This window comes from Rhododendron vialii, chromosome 1a (assembly GCF_030253575.1).
Source record: "Rhododendron vialii isolate Sample 1 chromosome 1a, ASM3025357v1".
Taxonomy (NCBI): domain Eukaryota; kingdom Viridiplantae; phylum Streptophyta; class Magnoliopsida; order Ericales; family Ericaceae; genus Rhododendron; species Rhododendron vialii.
The window spans coordinates 43,680,951-43,693,120 of record NC_080557.1 but is presented as its reverse complement, the minus strand read 5'-3'; positions in this window follow the sequence as shown (position 1 = coordinate 43,693,120).

Below are 12,170 nucleotides of genomic sequence, written 5' to 3'. Positions count from 1 at the left end.
TCATTGGACAGTCTTAAATGGCCGGGTCGGGGGTTGACATCACTGCGTACATGCATCTTAAGTCTCTTATGATGTACTGTTAAAAAACAACCCGTATCTTAGATGCTAGCTAGTATGTGTTTAGTCCTTGTTAATTCATTGGACAGTCCCAAATGGCCGGGTCGGGGGTTGACATCACTGCGTACATGCATCTTAAGTCTCTTATGATGTACTGTTAAAAAATAACCCGTATCTTAGATGCTAGCTAGTATGTGTTTAGTCCTTGTTAATTCATTGGACAGTCCTAAATGGCCGGGTCGGGGGTTGACATCACTGCGTACATGCATCTTAAGTCTCTTATGATATATTGTTAAAAAATAACCCGTATCTTAGATGCTAGCTAGTACTATACGGGAGTAAATCGAATGCATATTAAAATTGCGATAGGTAAGGAAGGAGTTAAAATATGTTCGATGATATTATCCGTTATAAAATCAATGACAAAACAGGTTGAAAATAATTGAGGACCTTATACATGGGTACTGCTATAGGTACAGAAAAATTGGGACCGAAATCCTACCGACGGCCGCCGGTGGGCCGTCTCCGGCCACCGGACGGCCGATCCGAGCCGTTCAAAAATTCTAAAAAAAAAAACCGAGGGGCCCAACGCGGGAATCAATGTCATCCGAGGTGTGTAGGGTGCTTGATCGGAGCACCCCTTTTCGTGTATATATGTATATACACGAAAAGGGGTGCTCCGATCAAGCACCCTACACACCTCGGATGACATTGATTCCCGCGTTGGGCCCCTCGGTTTTTTTTTTTAGAATTTTTGAACGGCTCGGATCGGCCGTCCGGTGGCCGGAGACGGCCCACCGGCGGCCGTCGGTAGGATTTCGGTCCCAATTTTTCTGTACCGGTATCTTTACTGCTTATACATATCGCCCGAATCATGGAATGTGTCGGTCAACATGATGATTTACTGAAGTATGGGAGATTCTCAACGTGTATTGAAAGTAATAGTACTCGTAATTCCTAATGTTATCACTCCTTTGTTCCGCCATGCACCTCCACCATCATCCAAGGTCGCCGGCCACCACCGCCACAGTATCACTACGACCACCGCGACATGCACCACCTTCTCCACCACTGCCACAACTTCATAAGCATCACCACCACCACCACTCCATCGCCTCAACCACTAGCTACCATCACCATTCCAGGCATCACCACCGACGGTAGAACAACCGCCGTCGCTACTATCGCTACCACACCGCCACGGCTCCCACCACCCCAACCACCCCAACCACCTTCTTTACACCTCGCCAACACCTTCTACCATTACAATAAACCACCACTTGCGCGCCACCACGACCACAGTCACCACCATCTCTCCACCACACCACCTTATGCAATCACCGTCTCTCCCCACCACCACCTGTGCACCACCACCAAAAACCCATAGCGAAACTTAGTAAAACTAAAAGTTTGTTTCTTTGGCTTTGTGTCAAATCAATTCATTTGTTTTAATTCAGATATTAAAATTTTTATTAAATAGCTTTCCAGGTTAGAAAGTTCAGTATTCAGATTTTTTAGTGCTTAATGAAAATTAATTATGAAAGCTGAAAAATTAAATATTTAATGCTAAATTTATTTAGCTTGAAAAGCTATTTGATAAAAATATCAATAGTTGAATTATAACAACTACTTTGATATAAAGATTATTGAATCTTGATTAACATATTTGTGATTCTTCTCTTTTAGTTTTATTAGTGGATGCCATGTGTTTGTGGTCGTATTGGCGGAGAGGTGGTGACTGCATGTGGTGTGGTGATGGAGAAATGGTGGTAGCTGTGGTCGTGGTTGTGGTGACGGTTGGTAGTATGGCGCTGATGGTTGTAACGTGGGTGGTAGTAACAAAGGTGGTGTCATGGAAGGATGGCGACGGTGGTGGCGGTAGAGAGACCGCGAGGTGGATAGCGTTGGCAAGTGATGACACTGGTAAGCTTTAGTGTAGTCGTGTTGGTGAAGATCAAGAAGGATGAGTGTAGCGTTGTAAGTGCCAACTCCGGTTATCAAACAAACCCTAGTCCTCTCCTAATATATTAAAAAACTATACTCCAAAGTAGAAGTGTGGGAGCAAATTGAATGCATATTTACATTGCGATACGTAAGGAAGGAGTTAAAATTTGTTCTATAGAAGTTCAACTTTTCTTTGTTTTAGTTTTGTTTTTTGATCTGCGAAGTTGTCAACCTGTTATATATCTATTCAAAGACCTAAAACGTTTGAAAATATTTGAGAACCTGATGCATATCGCCCAAATCATGGAAAGGTGAGTTAATATGATTTTACTAAAGCATAGGATCGAGATTCTCTGCGTCTCAGTCTGGATAGCGAGAATGTCGAGGAGGAACAGAAAAGTAATGACACATCCTCATGATTCCTATATTTAGAATAGATCTGAATCATAATGTGACATATTCAACGAGGAATCACATTCTGAGATCAAGTGAGAATTTGATGCTCTAAATTACCTCAAGGTCAGATTTCCACTCAATGCCTAAAATAAGAAAATGTTCAACTGAAATAATTCAAGCACTGAAATGCAACTACTTTAGGTTTGAATTACGTACTAAGATATTAATTTCTGATAATCATATTCTCGTTTCCCCTCAACATTCCTACCATCTAAACACAGCAAAGTGATAATCCCTCCCAGTATGCTTCCAACAAAATTCTCAAAAAGTAATTATCATTGCTCTCAACAAGATATACTTCCTCTGTTCCAAAATGAGTAACCTTTTTGGAAAAACGTGTCATTTTCAATTGCTTATATCTTTCAATACGAGTGTTAAAAAATATGCAATATGGATCTTGTTTGATAAATTTTAATTAGTACTATTGAACAAAGTTTTCAAAATTACATAAAACTTCATAAATCAAAAGATATAAGCATTTTAAAATGACATGGAATTCCAAAAAGGCCACTCATTTTGGAACGGAGGAAGTATATACAAATATAGACAAAGCTTCTAGTAAAGACTCCCTTACTTACCAAAAAAAAAAAAAAAGACTCCCTTACTTAGCTTAAGTAAGGACTTCACATTTCTCGATCAAATTTCGATGATCCAAACCGTTCAATATGTTCAGAACATGATTTTAAGGGTTCCTGCATGAAATCAACTAAGAATATGACCAGAAAATGCTTGATCCAATCAAAGCAGTTTTTCATAAAGTTCGCATATAACCGTTTTTATGAAAAACTGTTTGGATTTATCACTTTCCGGTCATATTTTTTGCCAATTTTTCATAGAAACCCTTAAAATTACGTTCTAACTACATTCAATGGTTCGGATCATTAAATTTGATCCAAAAATGTGAAGTCCTTACTTAAGCTAAGTAAGGACTCCCTTATAAGTAGGGGACTCTACATATATATATATATATATATCAGTGAGCTTCTAATGAGCACCTTAAAATGAGAACCTTAAATGTGGACCTCATAGTTTGGAGCCTTCTAGATTATATTTTGATGATCGAAACCGTTCAACTTGTTTAAAACATGTTTTTTAGAATACGCGTGAGAAATTGGCTCAAAATATAACTGGAAAACGCTTGATTCAAATATTTTTTTACAAATAATAGTTCTTGCCAAGCTTTTTGAAAAGTTGTTTGGATCAAACACTTTCCGGTTATATTTTGGGCTGATTTCTATGAGATACTCTTAAAAACATGTTCTAAACAAGTTGAACGGTTTGGATCATTATAATATGACCCTGAAATAGAAAGTCTGCATTTTAACAAATTGAGGGATTCCTTATTTGATTACTACACACATGTAACTTCACTCATTTGATTACTAGCTAGAATTTGAGAAAATTTTATGTGTCTCCCACCTATCAAGTGATTGTAATCAATTTTAGGAGTAATTAATTGAAATAGCAATTTGATTGGTTAGGGGCCTCTAGAAAGTATTAGAAAATTGTCTCTCGGGAATAGAAAATGATTGTAATTAGTTGAAGTACTCTTATCTATCTATGTAGCAATTAAGTAGTCCTGTTAATTACTTACTCCAAAAGACTTGTGGTGTGATCAATATATACATGCAATTAATATATATAGTAGAACATTAATTAATTAATTATGATGGATCTATATATATCCTGAAATATTAATATTCGATCAATGTGGAAAGTGATGATTGTTTGTTTGGACTTTGGCAAATTACACGAAACCTTCAACATTAATTAATGACAACAACGAAAGAGCTAGAATATATTCTACTCCATCTATTGTACTACTCCAGTATTAATGGAATCAATCTGTTGATTAAACCTACAAAATTCTGCCACGTTTGTTTGGTCAACACTCAACAGTAGTACTCTTTCTTTCTTGCAAATACTACTGTACGTACTACTGGAGTGCACTTTACTAAAAAATCCTTTGAAGTCCGAGAGGCTAGCTAGAACTAGGGTTAGTTAACTTACGTTACCAAAAAGACAAAACGCATATATATATGTTTTTATAATAACTACCCAAACCTACAAAAATTTATTAAAAATAGGGAGAGGGAAAAGGGAAATTTAACAAAAAAAATTGGACAGTACATCACATGGACCGAAACCCAGACCTTAAGATCTAACACGGGAGCCCAAAAATAATACAAATCAAGCACATCCAATACTCAAATATACAACAAAGTCCAAAAAAACAAACAGGCCTAAGAAGACCGGCCCGACAGACCCAGCTCCGCAAAATTCTAAACCCGCAACCTAACTGCCGCTGCACAAAACACCGTAGGTAACACCGCCCATACTAGCACCATCACCCAACCGTCCCGCTGTTAAGCAGATTTGGTCACTCTCAGATGTCAAATGACTGGCAGCAGAAAGAAACCAACCGACCCACCAAGGTAATGCAAACGGCCTCCCACGACCACGGAGAACAACTTTTGTCGATCGCCCTTAATTATAACCGTATTCGGTTAAGGATATAGTACGTTGTTCGATCAGAGAAATTCATCAATTGAAAACTTAGGCCCCGTTCCAGAACCCTTTCTTAAAAAATAAGTATTTATTTCATATTTTCAAATTCAAAAATAATGTAATGAAAAATAATTTTTTAATTTTTTTTGCATCATATAAGAGATTTCAATGAGATCTATCAAACAAGATCTATATTGATAGGAAAATAATTTGCGTAAGCACATGATTTTTAAGCTTGAAATTGCCTTCTTAAAAAATAAGTACTTATTTTCCTTTCCGGAACGGAGCCTTAATCACCCTTGTTCTCTCTCTCTCTCTCTGAAAAAATTCATAAAGTAAAAACTTAATCACCCTTTATTCTCTCTAAAAAAAATTCAATACCCATACGGTACCATACCATACCAAAATGTATCAAAGCACCTATACGGTATAATACCGTACGAAAATACTCATACGATACAATACTGTACCAAAACACACATACGATGTCATACCATACCAAAATGGTACCAAGTGAAAACTTATTAATCACCCTTATTCTCTCTAAAAAAAAATAATCATAAAGTGAAAACTTAGTAAGCACCTCTCTCTCTCTCTCTCCATAAAGTGAAAACTTAATCACCCTCTCTCTTTGTCAACCCCTCCGAAAATTAATACTTCCTCTGTCATTTTTAAGTGTTATGCTTTGTAACTCTAACTTATTAAAAAGACATCATCATTACACATTTTACATTAACTTTTTCCTCTACTTTCCCTACTTACTCACCATCATTACACTTTTATTTACTAACATTTCAAAATGAAATCTACTTTTAAGAACAAAATAGACAATATACCAACTTTTATCCCCCTAATTTTATAAATTGGACATTTATTAAGGGACAACCCAAAATAAAATATAAAAAATTGGCCTAGGGTCCACTATAGCATATTTCTAACTCAATAGGTCTACTGATCAAGTTTCTAACCTACTAGGTCCACTAATATGTATTTGATAAGGCATAGAGTCCACTACATTTAAAAAGGGAAATAGTGCCTAACAAAATTACCATTTCCATTCAAATTTCATACTTTTAGCCCATTATCCCCCATTACCCGTTCTACGTTTGAAATCTCGGCAGTTACGTTGGAATAGAGCGACAGAAGATTCTTCTTTTCTGATACACTGCATGTTACGTTATTGTACATATATAACGTTATATACTCGTTCATCAGTTCACATTTAACGTGAGATACTTACATTTTACGTTATATACTCATTCATCAGCTCGCATTTAACGTTATATGCTCATTCACTCATGACAGAAGACCACATATAACGATATTAAGGATGCAAACCTAAAATAATTTTGGTTGTTTAGGTTTAACCTTATATAATGTCAATATAACGTTATTGTACATATATAACGTTATATAACATTATATACTCGTTTATCAGTTCACAGTTAACGTGAGATACTTACATTTTACGTTATATACTCATTTATCAGCTCGCATTTTAACATTATATACAATGCAGTATCAAACCTTAACATGCCATCAATTTCAATATATCCAAATTGTACGACCTAAGTCAGTGGGCAAGTCAAAACTTGTTTAAAATAAAACATCATTAATGTTCTAACCATCGAAGACAAAGTTTGTTCAAACCCCCACAAAAAATAAAAAATAAAAAAAAATTGTCCCAATGACACCATCTTAGTCCTTCTCTATCACCATCTCATCAGTTCATCCGTGCTGGAGGGTATATCCTTGCTATTGGCGGAACATTATATGTTCGTTCCACAGGTACCAACTTTTTATCTTTCTGATTTGGTTTTGTCATTCCTGCAAAGATACACAAAGTTAAACATATGCAAACATATATAACCTAAACACTAGCATGGTAATAAATTAGATTCAAGAATCATGTATAACCTGAACACTAGCATTCAAATATAGTCGTATATGTTACCATAACCATAAATAACAGTAGACAATCCTATATGAATTGGTCCGCACAGCGGCCCTAACAGACTTGAACATATAACCATATATGTTACCCAACAGCGGTTAAACAAAAGTACAAAAACATTCCAAAGCCAGCAAGACATAAAACACATAACATTATATAATATATATAACCATATATATTTAAGGTGAAAACATGATATATAACCTTCCACAAGTCTACTGATCATATATAACATTATGTCAAAACTAATATGGAACATGTAATATTTGTATGTTGTTGCAATACAATGAAAATGATACGATATATCATATATATAACCATATATATTTACGTTATTGAATTGGTCCGCGCAGTGGCATATAGACCTGAATATATAACCATATATAAACTTATAAAATAGGCACATATAATATTATATATTATTAACTGTCTAATTGTGCTTTACTAATGAGTTCCTGTATATACCTTGAACTATACTCAGTTACCAACATTGATATAATCATATATACTATCAATCGAATCCTTAACTTAATTCAACTATATCATACTAGATCAAAGATTGATATAACCACATATACTCACAATCAACACCCTATCTTAACTTAACCAATACCTAACCGATTAGAGTTTGATATAACTATATCTACTCGCAATCAAAACCCTAATTTAACTGAGCCAAACCATTTATATAACCATAAATACGATGAGAAACATAATTTACTCAGAGCAGGATCTCAGAGTCGACGGCTACCAATCATAAATTTTCCCCAGGATGCTATGTACAAAACCCTCAATCACAGGGCAAATAACTTAGGTTTATAACCATATATACGAAGAGAAACATACCTGGTGTATCGATTGCGTTGTAGAATCTGACGAAGGCGAAGAACGGCGACTAGCACTGAAACGAAGGCGACTAGATCTGACGAAGGCGAAGAACGGCGTCCGACTGAAACGAGGGCGAATCAAAGGCGACTAGTGTGACGGAGACGAACGTGGGTGAACACGTGCGATCGTTAGTGAACGATCGCGACTGATGAAGGAGGGCAACGATGAAGGAGGGCCGACGATGACGAAGGAGGGCCGACGACGACGAAGAAGGACCGGCGATGAAGAAGCCCGACGATGATGAAGGACTCTCAGTCTAGTTCGTTGGGTCAATGGCTTGTTTTTTCCTCTCAGTCTGGTTCATTTAATTTGGAAATGGGGGGAGGGGGGACGGGTTTTGTAGTGGGAGTAAATGGATATATTTGACATGGAGGAAAATACGGAGATGGAGAAAAAAACGGGCCAAAATTTTTTTTTTGAAAGCAGGGGTATATTAGACTAATCAGGGTTATTATATCTTTACTAATAGGTTAGTGGACTTAGGAGGTTACAGAATTTAGAAGTGGACTTAGTGGGTTTGGAAAGTGGTATAATGGACCTGGGAAAAATTCTCCCAATAAAATATTGGACTCTAAATAAGGTACGGAGGGAGTACTTGTGACTAACTATCTAAGACAGTTGTTGAATTTCTCTCAAGAGCACAAAAGTATCTTATTGGTAAGATACTCTTGCATTGTGAAAAACTACCAAGAAATCTGTGCTATGCAGTATGCACGACAGACCAATGACCTTCTAAAACATGATGTGGTAATTTGTTAAATATTTGCATCGCATTTGTAGACAAAATATTAAGAGGTGTTTTGATAACCAAATTCAGCAGTATTAAGTGATACTTAATTAAGTAGGTCTGATAACTACATTTTATTGTACTTAAAATTTATAGTATCTCTTAAAATGTAGGCTTAAATGTTTACAAAAATTAAGTAGCCTGATATCTACTTAATTCTAATTGAATTTGCCACCCCTCTCTTCACCACCACCACCATCATTCAACTGCCATCACTACTACCACCCCCACTGTTGCCACCAACACTCCATCGAGCAACCTCAATCCATTGTCGCCACCATTACTACCTACCACCACTCCAATACTATCACCATTACAACAACCAAAACCTCCACTGTGGCTTCTATTGCTTCCATACTCATTTACACACCCAAAGCGTTGCCCTAATTTTGGCACAAAAACTTAAAAAACTACTTCACCATCCACACTCATTTACACACCCACACTCATAAGTGTGTGGCGTCCCCTGTCCAGGGGCGGAACCAGGATTTTAGATAAGTGGGGTCAAAAATTTAAACTATATGTGATTTACTTTTTCTAGTTCCTAATTGAAAAAAATAATTAGATTAACAAGTTAAGCAAAAAGTAGATATATATTATGAACAAAATGTAGCTTCGATTTACAATTGACCTCAATGACTTTTCATACTTTGGAAACGATAGATGATAGCCTCGTTTGTAATGATTTTAAAAATATCTTTTTTATGTACACAACCATACTATCATGCATCCACGGAGATTTTGTTTCAGTCTTTGCAGAGATTAGAAGAAACGATCAATTGTTTGAAGAACGAATGAAACATGTTGTTGGTCTACACTTGTCTCACACTCCCTCCACCCTTGGTCCCCCACACACTTATGGGTACACTATACACTTGTGAGTGTGGATATGTAAATGAGTGTGTGATTTGGGTGTGGTCAATGGCGGAACTACATGCATCATGACCTGGCCGCTGTAGCCCAGGTGGAGTAAGGCAGAGGTAAAAAAAAAAAATTTATATGTAAAATATTAACTTAATAAATTTTAGCTCAACTCATTTCTTTTTTGTAGTCCAATCCATCCTATTTGACCATCTCATTGAAAGAGAATTTTTGGAAGATACCCATTCGGATTCGAATAAAAAATAATTTCTACTCTCTTAAACAACATAGAACACAACTTCAATAATGTACTTTTTTTATATTTTCTTTTGTTTATTTTTGAAAAATTACGTAGTTTTGTACAAATTTGTTTAACAATAATCATAAAATAATTTTTATTAAATTTTGGGTTAGCCTAAGACAGATTAAATTCCTAGTTCCACCCTTGGGTGTGGCTTTAGCATTTTTGAAACTCCGGAGGCGTCTGCTACTTTGATCATTGGATCAGTTTAATCTCTTTACCTTACCAACCACGTTATATTAAAAATAAAAAATAAAACCTTCTGTTTTACATGACTACTCGAATTTTATTCTCATTGGCTCACATATATATTGTATTATTTTACAATTGTCTTCTGACCAGTTTAATTATTGAGTATACAAATACACGTACGTACATAACAGGAAAAAAAATGCATGCAAAGACAGAAAAATACGTACGTACATTACAGGATAGATTGAGCGATTCTCCTTTTGCTTATTAGTTATTCATGGGAGAGACTTTCAGCCATGGATTTTTTAGAAAATGGGCTTACTAATAAAGTAATTATTTCCGAGTACGTTACATGTGCAGAAATTAAAAAAGGGATGATTGTGAAAACGGGTCGCATCCGTTTATCTCAACAATCAATGATTTAGATTTAAAAGAAACTCTTGCAGGGAAGAATTTCTTTAAGAATTTCTTTTAAATCTAGACCGTTAAAAATACTTTTGGACAGCTGCGATTACTCACTATATTCTCACTACAGGGCCCAACCATGTTAGGGTTGCAGCAACCAAAAGTAAAAAGAAACAAAAAAAAAAGAAGAAGAAGAAGGAAAATGACGGTCCAGGACGTGTTTTGATAATTAATACTCGTAAAAGATATGTTGAGAACATTTGTTAATGCTGAAAATGTCCTTGTGTAGACACCCTATTTTGGACTTTCCAAATTAATTTACTTACGGTATTTGATTCCCCGATGATGAAACGAATCAAGAATACCCCGAAAATGTTAGTATGTTTGAGCTTTGAGCATTTCCAAAACCCTTTCAGATCCCTTTCAAACTCTTTAAACCAGAACTAAAAAGCCTTAGCAAAACCCAACTTGCATACGCTGGTACTCAACTTGCGTGCGCTGGTCCTCTGCCACGTGTCAGTCATCCGTCAACTTTGACTGTTGACCAAACCCGAACTGGAGTACACCAGTCAAACCTCTGGTCAAACTTGTGTTTTTCAGCATGCAGAAGCCATGGTTAGGGGTCTACAGCACATGGGAACCTTTTAATCCGTCGAAAAAGCAGTCTTCGCCAGGGGACATTTCTTACACCCATCCCATCACCTTAATTTTCCTCTCATCCAATGAGAAGGAAGTCTTAAGGGCAAAGGCACCAGTCCCTTTGACTGGCCTTAACCCCTCTCTCTCCCTTTTCTCCTATACATACCTCACTCCATTAGTCTTTCAAGGGGTTGGTTCTCCAAGTTTCAAGTTTGGTTGCTAGCTCCAAGTCTATTTCTTTATCTTTTCTTGATTTTCTTGTTTGCTCTTCTTTCATCCATTGAAAGAGTAAACAAGAGACCCCTCCATACACCTCTTACAATCAAGCATTCATCACCCTCCATCATCCAACCCTCAAGTTCAAAGTTCAAACATCTCTCAAACCTCAAAACCAAAGATATACACTTTTGTACTGCTTTCTGTTCTAATCCCTGATGGGGGCTGGCTGGGTCAAGGCTGATAATCAATACTAGTCCTGGCCCTAAAGCTAGCAAGGTTTCAAAAAAAATCGTTTCTGATTAGAATCGGCATGCGCCGGTCATAAGCATGCGTACGCCGATCCGTGGCAGTACGTACAGTTTTTAACTTGATCTGTTTGGGATCTGTTTGGAATTGGCGTACTCCAGTTCGTAACTAGCATACTCCAGTTCAGAGCCCTTCGGAACTGGTGTACTTCAGTTGTGAACTAGGGTCTGGATCTTTATTTTATACTTTATTTCTTGTCTATTCATCATTGTGAGCATGCCTAATAACCAGTTTACTGCTTTTCATAGTTAAAGTTGCTAGTTTTACTTTCTTAATATTATTTATGCTGCTTTAGAATGTCTCTAGGGTCCTTCTGATCATGTTCCAGAGCCCAGAAGATGCAAAGCCAAACACTGGATAGAAAGGTATAACTGGTGTACGGTCATCAATGACTGGCGTGCAACAGTTAGATCTCATCCAGTGGTTGGCCTTTGCATGGCAGCTAGGTCTTGGCATCTGTTCATTTCCCCCACACTATTTATGGGGTGTTTTGTTTATTTTATGGCTCTAAAGCCATCTCTGCTGCCTGTAATTGTATTTATTCTGCTATATTGACTGTGTAGTTTGTCCTGAGTGTGCACTGGTCCTTTCCAGAGCCTAGAGGGTTGAGAGTAGAAGCTGCGAACTTAGATCTACCGGCGCACGCCAGTCCT